At 44.9% G+C, this 13,376-nt stretch overlaps 1 protein-coding gene across 6 annotated transcripts in view; it reads left to right on the forward strand.

Moving 5' to 3' along the window:
- CD82 (CD82 molecule) overlaps nt 1-13,376 on the forward strand; it is a 65,265-nt gene that overhangs the window by 14,711 nt on the left and 37,178 nt on the right. The window contains exon 2 of one of the 6 annotated variants that reach the window (XM_043548316.1): nt 4,008-4,057. The exons of the other annotated variants lie outside the window; for them this stretch is intronic. The gene's annotated coding sequence lies outside the window, so the exon portion shown is untranslated. The remainder of the gene's footprint in view (nt 1-4,007; nt 4,058-13,376) is intronic. 6 annotated transcript variants of the gene reach the window in all.

A 13,376-nucleotide genomic window follows, 5' to 3' on the forward strand; every position in this document is an offset into this window, starting at 1 on the left:
ATCACTGAAGAACATAAGGCACTTCAGTAACTGGAAAAAGCCACCCAGCCTGCCTTGTTTTTGGTTCAGCTTAACCCATTTTCCAAACTGTCAAATGCATAAGTAGGACACCATATGCATGTAAATCAGGAGACTCTAAAGTCTCCCTGAAACAGATCCAGCTTTTAAAACTTACTCTCTGCTGCAACTGCCAAATTCCTGGAGAACTTATCCCATATGTCTGACAGGACTGCTCCACGCCAAGAGGAATGGTTCTCTTTATACCGATGCAGAGGTCGGTTGGAGTGATGGTCTGGCTTTCTCAGGACAGTGTTTGATCAGAGAGAGGAGTGACGCTAACTGTAGGAGGCAGGGTTCAGTATAAGGCCTGGCAAGCCTGTAATTGACTAATATTCTCATGTCACTCCAGTTAAATCTGGTAGAATCATCTGCTTGTACCACATGCAGTCTCTGGGAGAGCAAAGCGCCTGCATATGTCACTTAAGTCTTGTCACTGGGGCTGTCCCAGGCTGGGTGCAACTGAAAGGCTTTCTGACCTTGCAGGGATGGTAGGAACTTCTCTTCCAGCTGGCTTTGTATAGCAAAGGGACTGGATTGTTTGGTCTTTGCCTTCTCTAATGAGACTTTTATTGCAACACTTCATTTAAACAAATGCTTTGGCTACAAATCAAGTAGTTTCGCTGCAGCTTCAGTAACTCCCTTTGTAGTCTTTGCTGAATGGCTTGCTTCCTATAGCACTGCTCCTTGCTGTCAGTGGACAAACACCTGCAGCAGTAGCTGTGAGGTTGATAAGGCCTGATAGGGAAGAGACTGCTTTTCCCCTCCAGTGGCAGAAGCTGTTTTGCACAGGGTCCTGGTATTTCAGGTAGCTTCCATAGCAAATGCCAACAAGACTGGCTCTTAAAATGCCCAATTTAAAACATGCTGTGGCTTTGTACATGAAATTGAGGCACCCAGGAACACTCAGCACATTGGGGTGGGGGCTGGCTAGACTCTAATGTATCATGTGCAGGGGAACTGTCAACAGACTGTGCCACTCATAGTAATGGGACAGACCCTTTGGGGAGGGAAGGGGGAGAGGCTCCCAGTTCTTGAGCAGGAAGAAGGGGAGTGTCTCAGACATCCATTTTTAAAGTGATTAATATAAAGACAACTTCACTTCTTTAGAAATGGCAGGTGCTTTAAGTAGGAAGGGTCTCTATATTTCTCTCAAACTTTACCTGTGACTTATTTGATATCCTTATAATGCACGCTGCTGGCTGCATCAGGCACGATGCACTCCAAAAGTTCAGGATATTGGGTCATGCTACAGCATTTGCCTCAGTTTCTGTGACTTGCTGTCCTTATGCTCGTATCCACTGCTGCCAGGCTTATCTGCTAGTGACAGGTTTGTGAAGTTTGCTTGGGTGCAATGAATCCTGTTGCACTTGATCTCATGGGACTGTTATGAGACCACAGCAGGAAACTAAACTTCATGGATGGAAGGAAGTGGTGATGACAGATGTAGACTGGATTTGGTGGTAGCCATCTGGTGGCTCATGGATTTCAGCATTGTTCCTTTAATATCAGGGTCCCATCATACTGGAGATTTGGGATCTCTGAAGTTTATCTAAAAGCTTCCACTAAACTAGCTTGACATGAGGGCAGGGTCTCCCTGCTGAAAGAGCTGTGCAGCCAATGCATTCCTTTCCCTCATCCTTGCTATTCTGTTTATGCAAGAAAGGCCATTTTGCACTGCAGCCATGTGGCTTTCTAGGAGGCTCTTGCATATAATATCTGGTAGGTAGTATGAGTTCTGCCTACTGGGCTTAGACTTTCTGCTCTGCTCCAGGAAGTTGTGGTCCTGGTTTTGATGGAGTTGGATTCATGTCCAGGGCTGACACTGCAGTGCAGAGCCAGGAATGTGGTGGCTGTTGCCACTATAAAGGAGTGTCTCTACTAATCTCTAAGGTATCCATATGGAGCTTAAAGCCTCATAGGAGTAGGTCCATTTGAGCAGGGTACCTGCATTTCAATGCTATTACTAAGGACTGTAGAAAGTCCAACTGATCAGCATGGAAAGGGAGCAATACTGTGTCTGGCAAACTTCATAGGGAATTGTAGGCAAATAGAATGAATTCCAGCACTGGAAAGTGAAGTAAGGATATGATGATGCACTTAACAATGTGGCACTTTCTGTAAGAAAAAATACAGTAAGGTCACTAAAGCAGCAAGGGCCACTGTCCTGGCAAATATGGCATCTCTGGCTGCATGAGGGTCTATGATACTTTACTGGAGCACTGAGTCATAACTGACTTGGGGTACATCTAAACTGCATGGAACAACGCCCCCTGTGGGGCAGCAAGTCTCAGAGCCCGGGTCAACTAACTTGAGTCATGCTACAGGACTAAAATAGCAATGTAGAAATTCCTGAGCATGAGCCCTATGAGTCCAAGTCTATTGGCCTGACCTCTGAGACTTGCTGCTGTGCTGGTTGTTTTTGTTTTTCAGCGTAGAGATACCCTTTAGACTTCTGCTGAATTGCAAGCATCTCTTCGTGCACTTCTTGAGATTCCTTTCCCTTCATGCCTCCACCCTGCCACCAAACCCAGCCATACGTAGATCTGGAGCTTGCCAGTTCTTTAATGTAAGCTAAAGCCTCGGGTACTTAAGATTAAAAAAAATGGCTTGCTTTTAGCAGTGAAAGGTGTGACAAATTTAACTGGTCTTCCAGATCAGCCGCATTAGAGTTGTGGTGTTTCCACCATCCATATACAGATGACCTGGTACAGCATAACATCGTGTGTGAGTGAGTAAGACTCCTTAAATCAAACCAATGGAAAGGATAGGCAGTAGTCTGATCTAGATGATCACTGTATTAGAGATCTTGGATTATGGTGCAGTTAGAGAAGGTCACAAAAATGCATTACTTTTTCTTCTGATGAGGTAGGGGAAAAGACCAGGGCCTGAGAAGCATCAGGCAACTAATAGCCGGAGGCTTTATAGTAAAATCCAGGGTGAGTCCACCAGCAAAGTCCAGATGAACAACATGAGGATCCCAGTGCCAGAAGTGGCAGGGTGCTGGGATTTCCTATCCCTATGATGGACCGTCTGAGCAAAATCCAGGGGCATATGTCTGCCTCTGTCTAGTAAGTGTTCTGCTAAACTTACACCTACGTAACTCTCCTATCTTCTTCCCCACAACTCCAACACAGAGCACAAAGAATGCCCTTTTCTTCTCCCTGCCTTTCTTATTTCCAAGGGTCTCTTGGATAGAGGATCTCCACTGTCCTGCTTCTCCCATTGCCTCCAATGTTGGGTGGTTTGACCTCTGTGAATAATTCCAGTGATTACTGCCCTTAAGCTTCTCAGCAGCAGTAGAATGGAACCAGTATTATTTGGGTCCCCATCCTTTCTGCCCTCAGGCTTTTTGGTCACAACCATGAAACTGACCTGTTTGTAGGCTCAGAGAGGTGATACTGGGTTGGTGGGGGCAGGGAGGGTCTCTAAATTTTCAAGCTTTTCTTTCTAACCATATGTATAGAACTCAAGGGTGGGGAGTGGGGGATGCTGTGTTAATAGTTCAAATTCTGCAGCAATTGATGGCTTAGTCCTTGTTCAAATTGCCAAGGAAAGGTTCCTACACACCTCTAGGGAGTAAGACAGTAAGTTTGAGCTCCCAGCCCTTACAGCTCCCTGGAAAGGCTGATGAGAAGTCTTAAGGGAAGGCTGTAGTTCATCAAAGGTTTAAATTCTGAGAAATGTACTAGTGCGTGACTTTGGTTTCCGTTCTCTGTTGTCAGACTACTTCCCTCTTCTGGGGTGCTAAGCAAACTTTTATTTTTATTTTGTGAACAGGAACCCAACAGTGGAAAGTCCTCCTTGTCTCTTCTCTCTCTTCTCTTCTCTCCCTCCATGATGTCATGGCCTATCTGTCTCCACAGAGATTAAAATATCTCCACCCCTTCTCCGCCGCCCCCTCCCCAAAACAACCAAAAGATAGTTTTAAGTCTTTCTCCTCTTCTCAGGAAAAATTCCATAGGAAGGAAGCAAGTCTGTGCAGGCCTATCTATGCAAAGTAAGTGTCAAGCTGAGCTGCTGCAGCTTCTGAATGATGAGGGGGTTTTTTGGGTGGTGGTGGGGGAGACACTTGCGGATTTTAGGGATGAACTCTACAATTCAGGGTGGGTTTTGTGTGTGTGGGTTTTTTTGTTTTGCTCCTCTCCTTAATAAAGCAGGTTTGGGGATTGTGCTTGTGCAGTACCTAGCCCAGTGTGGACTCTATTCTGATAACTTTGTTCTGTCCAGTGCTAGGTGGAAGGTGGGTGGGATTTACATGAGCCCAATGAGTGAGGTATAGTCTGTCCCTGCTGGCCTTGAATCCTGAACTCAAGAACTCTCCTTATACAAGCCTGCCATGAGGCTGGCCTAACTGCATGTCGGCTCCTGGAGCTTGCTTCTCCACAGAGGGAAGTGAGGCGCCTCAGAACAAGTTCTATATTAACTTATCCAGCAAAATGAAATATTAAATAGGACTCTGCCTTCAAGACAGTGAGTTGTTGTACCAGTCTCTCTCTGGTATTGCTGATGAAATGAGGGAGGGAACTTGGCTTACAAATTTAAAGCCAGTAACAATAATTGCATCCCCATTTTTAAAACAAGTCTTATTTCCTCCCCGCTTCTCCCTTCAAAGCTGTTAGAGGCAATGTAGTCAAGTGTCATGGTCCCGTTCTCTCCCCCCCCCCCCCCCCCGACTTGAATTGCCAATTTAAGTGTCTGTCTCTTTAAACAGCAATATAAATAGAAATGTTTAATAGACACTCTCTATATTTACATCTCTGTCAGCAGTGTTGGGAGCATCACCCTGGTGCATGGGAACCAGAAGGCAAAACTGGCTAGTTGAAGCTATATTGTATTCCGGTGAACTAGATTTGTGGCTAGTCTTAATTTGCTATTTTTACTCAATTTCAAAAAATGAACTAAATATAGTCTTGTTGTTGCAAGTGTCCCAGTCCCCTGACAAATGCTGTGCAGTGAGTCAGTTTCCCCTCATTTCCACAGTATCTGACTACACTGTCCAGCCAGTTTCATAAGGAGCACAAACCTAAAATAACACAACTTTTTATCTCGGAATCTAAGTTATTGGTTATAGTAATATTAATCTAAACGACTTTCAGACAGAAGCCTGGTGTTAGTTTTTATTTTAGTTCACTGGCTGTTCCAGGCATTTGAAAGGTTGCAATCAGCTTTCCTCTACATTGAGCGTACTTCCTTGTTTGTGCTATGAACCCTTCCAATCTTGCCAATAACACCCGAATTCTGGTTTGTCATCACTTCTGTTTAATGATCCCGGATGGCACTTTGTGTGTCTCCTAAAGCATTTGTTACTTCCTGCCGCATTTATTGCTTGCTTATTAAAAACCAAAAGTGAAGAAACTCTGCAGTCCTAATTGGATGACTGCTGTCCCTAATGCCTGGCATCTCACTGGACACCCTACTCTGCCTGTCTGCTCAACATATTAATAAAGCTAACTTCTTAATGATGCCTCAGCTACAGGAACCAAACCAGAAAAGCTTTCACTGTTTAGCATCAAGATGGAGTGGGAACAACTCTGTCTCAATTAACCTGCTTGTCTTATTTGGTATCTCCTATCAGAAATTCAGCCTCGTTCAGGACTTTGCCTTTCATGGTAAGCATTCTTTACCTCTGATCTTGTCTAGAGGGGAGTTCAATGCCTCCTATTAAAGATGACAAGCAATGATAGTGGCAATAAAGCCACCAGTTTCCTTGGCATGTTCCACCCTCACCCCTCCACTTCAATAACAGTGAAATTTCTGCCTCATGTATGATAAATGACTTCATGTTAAATGTCTGTCAGTTACTTTCTTAATGACTTCAGGCCTGCTCTCCGGGAGCAGGAATCTTACCCCCATCATTTGATATGGATAACAGACACCCATCTGCATTCACTTTGTTGTTGGTAGGTAACCCAGCCTAGAAGCTGAAAGGTAAGTGTTGCAGCCTTAAAAGAAGGGCTGCAAGTAGGTTTTGTTTCGTTTTCCTTCCTGTTAGTCTGGACGCTATTTATTTATTTGATTGAGGCATTGCTGCTTTTTAAAGGAAGGGGTTAAATTTATGACAGGGCATATTACTTGCAATCTCCAATGTCCCTCTTGAAAAAGCTATTATCGAGTCATGGTGTCTGGTATCACAGTTGAGTTTGCAGCCAGGTTCTGTGTATAGTAAACTGTGTGTGTTGGAGGTAATGAAATGCCTCTGGTAGGGTATGTTACTCAGGCAACTTCCCATCTGCACTTAAAGTCCAAGGCCTTTGTTCATGTCAACAGTACACGCTTATCACGTGTTTTCTGCTCACGTGTTAACCTGATGATGATTCCGTAACACTAGTCCTATAGGGAACACTGTGCTGTGACAAGAAAAGGCTCATTAACTCTGTCACTATTCATTAACTGGTGGTGACATTGAGACTGCCTCTTTCTCTCATTAGAGAGACAAGGTGGGTGAGGTAATGTTTTTATTGGGTCAACTTCTGTTAGTGAGAGACACAAACTTTCGAGCTATACAGAGCGCTTCTTCAGGTCTCACTGATCAGTAGTCCTCCTGATTCCCCTTCAGAACCCAGCCTCTGGGAACACTTCCCTGCCTATGCTCTCAAAATACACTAGTGTCATGGCTAAGCTTTAAAGTGAAACTGTTCCAGCAGTTAGTGCCTGTGTTGCTTATGCTTTTGAGGTCATCATAGTGTCTTTCTCCTTCCTCCCTGCCTCCTCCCACCCCCCCCCTCCCCCCACTCAATCATATCCCTTGGAAAGGTTTCTCACCCCCTGGAGTTAAAGGCAACTCAGTTTTGAGTTTCTTTAGCTATGAGTGGCTATTAATGCACAGAGTTGTCAGCCTTGCAGTGGGAACTGGGCATGTCTCCTAGGTGAGTGAACTCCAGATGGTCTCCATCTCCTCAGACTTTGCTTTGTGGAGCTGTGCCTTGGCAGAGATTCCTGTTTTCCAGCTTTAGGGCTTGCAGTATGGAAACAAAAAGGGCAGCTGCTTCTTACAGCTTGGGATCACAAAGCAGGATTCCCAAAGTTGGGAAGTGTCTGCTGGCTCTTAAAGATTGGCCCATCAATACAACCTCTGGGCACATCAGTCTCAAATCTAATCTCTCTAGAATTATGTGCTAGTTATTTGGATAAGAACTGAGCTAGCAATTTACATGTTCCCTACCTAAACTAACCATACTTCCTTGGACCATCAACCAACAGACCATGTCCTGTGACCTGAGTGGCTGCCAGGAGTTTCAGAGGGGGAACCAATTTGAGAGTCAAGGGCTCTCCAGCAAGAATGCTGCCTCTCCCAAGGGAATTCTCAGCAAGTGGACCCTAGGTGACCTCCATAACTAGGATGGTACAAAGGGGAAGGATAGGAGGGCAAGTTACAGAAGACTTTAGAGACTTAAATCCAAGACCAGGAATAGCAGCTGGAAGCAGATAATCCAGTACAACCTACAGGGCTCAGGTACTCTTCCTCTACTGAGGAATGGTGCTGCTGCTGCAGAAGTTCCTGAGTGTTTTGGAACACTCACTGCATGGGGCCAACTGCCACCCTGGAGGCAATGAATGGCTCAGATAACTGGGGGAGCTCTACTGGAAAACACACACACCCCTCCCCTCCTCCCCCCCCAAACTGAGGGAAAGCCAGGGACAGAGTGGCTGCAAAAACAGGGGTGATCTCTAGAGAAGCCCAAATACACAGAAAAGAAGGGTGGGGGAAGAGAATTGGTAGATGGCTACAGCCACACCAAGGGAGCATGAAAAGGAATGAACGGGAAGCTTCTGACTCTGGTACCGCTGCTTTGATTTCACCCTAACCTATCATCATCATGTTCCTATTACACCTCTGGCGTTTGGGGCAGTGATGAAGCTCCTTCACTCCTGTCTGTTTCTGGCAAGTCTTTCAATGGTTCCCCAGGTTTTTCAGCTCAGCTTCCATAGCTCTGTTTTTGGGCAGCTTCATTTTAGCTTGCTTTCAGGTGTCCATCTTATTGCTACTCTGGTGATTGGAATCGGTTTCCATCCGAAGCACATGACCGTCCGATCCATCTCCAGCACCTCTTGGCTTTGATGGTGCTCAGATCATCTTGGCTGCACTGTGTCAATAGATCTTGGTTTGAGATTGTTCTGGGCCAAAAGATATGGAGGATTTTTCTGAGGCAGGCTGTATGGAATGAAGACCATTTGGACATGTCATACTTTCTCATTCCCCAGCATTCTGCACTATAAAGTAGTGTTGAAGGTATGCAGCTCTGATAAATCTTGAGTTTGGTTTTGGTGTTGTATTTTGATTTCCAGACTGTATTTAAGCTCCTGGAGGTGTTCCTGGCCTTGATTTTTGTTCCGGATGTCCTGGCTTGTTCCACCATCCTGACTGATGGTGCTGTATGTGAATGTTTCTACATTGGTGAGAACATAATCCTCTGTCTGTACTAGTGATGGTGAGGCAATATTAAAGGTCATGGTATCTGTCTTACTGTGGTTGTTTTTAAGTCCAATTTTCTGGCTGAATGCATTGAGTCAAGTTTTTTCTTGTATATGGTGTTGGGTATATGATAGGAGAGAAATCATCTGCGAAGTCCTGGTCTTCAAGGGATGAGAAGAGCATCCATTTAATGCCTCTTGGCATGTCTTCTGTTGTATGCCGCATAACACAGTCGATGGCAATGTTGAAGAGGATTGCAGACATGAGACACCCCTGATGTACTTCTGTTTTGATTTCAAAACTGAGCTCACTGTGCTCAACAGTGCATGTAAAGTTAAAATAGAAGTTTTTGATGACTGATTATACAGAAAGGAATTCCGTATGCCCACAGAATGCGCCATAGGTGGTCCTGTGAATGCTATCAAAAGCCGCCTCAGTCTACGAAATTTATGTAGAGTTGCCATTGCCATTCTAAGCACTGCTCTGTTGTGTTTCACAGAGTGAAGATCTGGTCTGTGCATCCATTCCCTTTCCAAAAACCAGCTTGCTCTTTTCTGAGAATGCTATCAACTGCCTCTGATAAATGCGGGACTATGATCTCACACAATACTTTGCTTGGCACAGATAAGTGTGATACCACGCCAGTTATTTCCAAAGGAAGGAACTCTCAGTGATTTATATCTTCACTTTAACACCATTGGTCCACTCATCTGGCACTTTTTCCCTTTCCCAGACTGATGTAAATAGAGGGGCCAGGATAGATGCTGCTAATTTAGAATTTACCTTGAACAATTCTGCATTCAAGTTATCCTTGCTAGGAGCTTTCCCATTTTTTAAAGGATTTGATGGCTTGAATGATCTGTTCCTTAGTTGGGGTGTCTGTGTTGACATCAAGATCTTCTTCTGCCTCCTGGATGTTTGCTTCCTCTTTAGATGGCTCCCTATTCAGCAATTCTTTGAAATGCTCTGTCCAGCACATTTCTTGTTGTTTTTTGGTTTTTAATAGGTGTCCTTGTTTGTTGGTGTCTGCCATTTACCACTGATAAGCCGCGTCATTTTTGGATGGTTCCTTGCTCATCATGAGCAGCTGCATCCTCTGCTTGTGTTGCCAGATTATCAATATAATGCTGTTTGTCTGCTCTCACAAGGCATTTGACCTCCCAGTGTGCCTTGCTATACTGCTCGTGGTATTTGTCCTTTAGCTTCTGGGATTTTCTGTTAATTTTTTTTCTTCAGGGCTAGTCTGGTTCTGTGGCGTTCCATGTGCTGGGTGTAATCCACTCCTTCCTTCTCTTCTGCTAGTAGCCTAGACAGGCTTCAATGCTCTGTTCATAAATTGCTATTACTTTGTCCCACTTATTGATCTCCTCATCTGCATTTCCCTCCTCTTCATCAAGGTCTGCAAGTTCTTGAAACCTGTTCTTTAACTGCAGAACGAAGACTTTCTGTATTTCAAGGGACTTTAGCTTGTCAATATAACATCTATGTCCCTTGTTTGTTTTTTGTTTAGTTTTAGTTTGATGGAGGCTGTCAGAGTGGTGGTCGCTGCCAACATCTGTACACCTTCTCACTTTCACATCTGTCAGTGAGCGTCTCCATTTGCCATTGATCAGGATATGTTCAATCTGGTTCTTATTTCTGCCATTTGGAGAACACCATGTCAGCTTGTGAATTTCACAATGTTCAGATAGGGTTCCGCCGATGACTAGGTCATTCATATTACAGAAATCAACAAGCCTTTTCTCTGTTTTCATTCATGGTGCCACACCCATGTCTTCCCATTGCTCTGTTTGTGTTGTCCTTACCAACCTTGGCATTCAGGTCTCCCATGATAGCTAGGTCGTGGCGTGGCACTCTCTCTAACGCTGCCTGTAGTGTAAGGCAGAATTTGTCCTTTACTACTTCATCACTGTCATTTGTCGGAGCTTAGCACTAGCCTGACAGCAGCTACCTATACCACGCCCTCTGCTTTGGTGTCTACATCCTGATCTTGAGCTCATGCCTTACTTCTGAAATCCTTAGTTTCAGGGGATTGGCTGTTTGGACTATGAACTTGTAAACGCCATGCAGCTCTCCTGGGTGGGTGACTCTTGCCTCCGGGGGAGGTGACGGCACCTGGCAGCCTATCCTGAGTTTTGATTAAATACAATGTTTCTTGGTCCTGCGGGGATGCATCCCCCTCGGTTTGGTTGGTTCCGTGTGCCTTGGTATCTGTTACTGTCTTGGAGCTTTCCCCATCAGCACCTGATGTGTTTCAAGAGGGCTAGCTCTTTCCAGTCATGAGCTGCGCTTTGCTTTGCGTTGTGTTGCGTTACTGTTCCTTTGTCTGGAAGGGTCACCTGTAGAACAGTCTAACAGGAATCCGCAGAGCGGCATATGTGGGAATCCAAGACTGCAATAGCAGAGCATGCTGCAGGTCCGGACTGAGGTCTGGTATCAAAGCTGCATAGCGAGAGATTTACACAGTGAGTTGAGGCTGGCTGATTATATTTGGCTCGCTTTAGTGAGCACCAAACTCCCTGAGTTTTCCATGAGCTGCTTGTGGGGTCAAGAAGAACTATTTAAAGAGCCCTGGCTTGCAATTTAACTAAAAACAAAAAAAAACCCCACCCCCAACCTTAAGTAGCCTTATCCCTCTGGCCCTTGTCTTTTCTATATAGTGTGAAGAGAATTGAGCCCTCTGTGCTTTCATCTTCCCACTTCCTCAGGACTCCTGGTTCCCACAGCATCACCTTACAGCTCACTGTTTGGGAGGGGCTAGGAATCCCCAAGTTTCCCATTGCCACCTGTGTCTTACTTTTTCCAGCCACCTTTGTGGATAGGGGGAGGTGACTGGGCTTATATTACAGACCTGAAGTGCAGCATTGAGTCATGCCAGTCCTCCTCTCCTGCCCCTAACAAAGAGGGACTGTGTTCTCCTTTCCTCGGCTGCTGGCCTCCCCTGATTATGTGCTCCAGCTTCACTGCTGTCAACTCCAAGCCTTGTGCATAATACCCCAATGGAAGAATCATTCCCCACTCCTGGCCTCGGGGGAATAAGAGAAGTGGCCTCTGCACTAATCCTTGCCCCATACAGACTGCTGCACTGTTCTTTGCAGGGGCAGGAACCCATTTGGTGAGCAGAACCCCTTGGCTCCTAGACCTGTCTGTTCAGAGCTGTGGAAATCTCCTGGGTTCAGGTTTCACAAACTTTCTTTCTCCCTCCCTCTCCTCTCTTTCCCCCCGCCCCCCGGTCTGGTTTTAGGCTGTGAGCCTGGGCCAAACTACTCAAAGGGGCCTGGGCATGACGAGTGAAGCAGAACAGCGAACTGTTAAGATATTTAAAGAATGAGGCCAATATGGTGGGAGAGGGAATGTTGTCCGTGAATGGTCCAGCCTCCCATAGAATTTTGTCTAGTCTGCATAGTCAAAAGAGTAATGCAGAGGTAGAGGGGGTGGTTCAGAGAATGGCAGTGAGACTTACTAGGAGCACAGTAAAACTCATGGACAGTTAACTGAAATTGTTAGAGAGAGGGGCTATGATGAAGCATATAAAATAACTAATCCTAGAAAGGTAAATCAGGAACTTCATAACTCAGGGACAAGAGGTCACTGAAGGAAACTAAAAGGTGAAGCTGAAACTAAAAGGTGAAACTGAAATACTTTTACATAGTGTAATTAAACTGTGGAACTCCCTGCCACATGCTAAGTGTTTGTTTGTTTTTTTTTGTCCTCGAGCATCAAGATTCCAAAAGAGAGCATTAGCTCTTGTAAATGGATATTAACAAATTCTCGTGGAAGAGAGATTAAACGTCATGCTTCAGATGAAGAGATCAGGATGAGACCTAATTTTAGGACTGGATGGACCCCAATGTCCTACAGACCTGATCCATTATGACAGTTGTCATCTACCTCCAAGTCAACAAGCCTTTTGTCACTTCTTGCTGAGTTGTTGCTGTTCAGGATTCCGCTGTTGTGAACTCTCTCAAATCTTGTGACTGTTCCTTTCCTTTAAGCCTCAACTCTTGGAGTCAAGTGACTAATAAAACAGATTTTCTTGAGGTGGATTGTTCGTTTTTTAAAGCAAGCTTTTAGCTCACATAATTGCAGAGAAAATCTTCAGCACATGATCTGAGCAAACCCTAACAGGTCAAACAAGAAATCCCAAAATTCAGTATTGTCAAAAACTTATACTTAAGCAAATCTCATGACTCTTGGTGCTGACTCATGACCTTTTTAAAAAAAATTTTTTTTGGTAAGGCTTTAGTGTTGACAATACAGGGATTTGGTTGTGAAGTAAGATCAGAAAAAGCCCTTGCAAGGACAGACTTGTTCCTTAAGCACAGAGGCCTCTTTGCCCAAGCCTGTCTCTCTCAGCCAGTACCCTCATTGGGTAAGGGAACTGCTCTCTGAAGTGTTCTATTATATGTTGGGATTTTGGGGAGGGAGTTCTTATGTTTTGGATATAAACACCTTGATGGGAACTGTTTTCTGAATTCTTTGCTTACAGCTATGAGCTGTAAACTGGGTGCCCAGAGCTACAGCAAGAGGACTGTACCAATGCTCTAGCATCAAAGTGTGTGTGTGTGTGTGTGTTTAAAAAATACTGTGCTGGGGGTGGGAGATGCTCCTTGCTATGTGATCAAGTCCCTCCCCAAATCTGTGTCTCTCCCCATCTCAAGTGGGGAAAGAATACTCCCCTACTTTACTCTGTTCTTACAACTCCTTGTTAAGTGCTTTAACATGCCCCTCTGTGCCGCCCTAAGTATTAAGAGACGCTCATGAGCCCCACTGGAGACAACTAAGTGGTCATGTGACTGCCTAGTGTCCACTGCAAAACTGCCATGAACCCCAAAGAATAAAAGGTGAATCGTTACTGGGGACACTGATGCTAAATCCCTAATGCTAAATCCCTATTGGCTTG

The sequence above is a fragment of the Chelonia mydas genome, chromosome 6 (genome assembly GCF_015237465.2).
Source record: "Chelonia mydas isolate rCheMyd1 chromosome 6, rCheMyd1.pri.v2, whole genome shotgun sequence".
Taxonomy (NCBI): domain Eukaryota; kingdom Metazoa; phylum Chordata; order Testudines; family Cheloniidae; genus Chelonia; species Chelonia mydas.